Source organism: Varroa jacobsoni, unplaced genomic scaffold, assembly GCF_002532875.2.
Source record: "Varroa jacobsoni isolate VJ856 unplaced genomic scaffold, vjacob_1.0 scaffold_796, whole genome shotgun sequence".
Classification (NCBI taxonomy): domain Eukaryota; kingdom Metazoa; phylum Arthropoda; class Arachnida; order Mesostigmata; family Varroidae; genus Varroa; species Varroa jacobsoni.
Window position 1 is genome coordinate 175,498 of NW_019213698.1, and position 851 is coordinate 176,348.

General features: G+C 42.3%; 1 protein-coding gene across 1 annotated transcript in view; it reads right to left on the reverse strand.

Moving 5' to 3' along the window:
- Positions 1 to 282, reverse strand: part of bbg (PDZ domain-containing protein big bang) — a 139,800-nt gene extending 139,518 nt beyond the window's left edge. The window contains exon 1 of the mRNA XM_022839317.2: positions 134 to 282. The gene's annotated coding sequence lies outside the window, so the exon portion shown is untranslated. The remainder of the gene's footprint in view (positions 1 to 133) is intronic.
- Between the last annotated feature and the right edge of the window lie 569 nt (positions 283 to 851).

Here is an 851-nt window from a genome sequence, read left to right on the forward strand (position 1 = left end):
GTTGCCGTAATGTTTAAGGCATTCTTAGAGGACATTAAGGAATCGTGCCTGTGTAACGGTTTCGTGAATTACTTCACTACTCTTTAGGCTTTAAACCTAGGTAACCGTCACACTAAGTCACCGTCTTCCTGACCTGAGGATGTACACCGGAACCGATGTGTAAGTGCTTCAATATTTGCAGTACAGTTTTTCAAATGCCTGCATGTCCATTCGCCTTCCCGGACTACTAGAACGGGATTGCGGTTCCACCTTGGGCTCGCGCGATCCGCATTACCGTGGTGGTCCCTTTAATTCGACACAGGAGCACACTGATAAGTACGTACCCAAAAGCATATATATCCCTGCCTGATACCGACGACGTAGACAAGCTTCCACCCGTCGTATATTCCTGATATCAGTGATTTCAAGACCCTATATGGACATACATACGGACGTCTATATGCGACATGAGGAACTATCTCACACACATATATATATGAAATCAGATTGAGGAATGACAGAAGAAGCTAGCCGACTGGTGATCTTGATCATATATTTGGTGTAAAAAAATTGAAAATTGAAACTTAAATTACTGTCAAACGTATACAGGCAGACACAGTTAGCGATTAGTGCGTACATCTCGAAACCAATATATGCCGTTGCACCTTAATCTTATGCCACCGTAAGGCAATGCATGGAAGGCGCATGAAACTCGTGTAAAATAAGCTGAAATAATCGTTTGAAAATTGTACGACTTCAATGCACCGGCGAAACCTTTATTTTAGCCATCAGGTTTTCTGGCAGAATCCATCATAGAACAATGTTTATTATATCCACACTGACACTACTGCTATTAGTAGGAAGCGATTGCT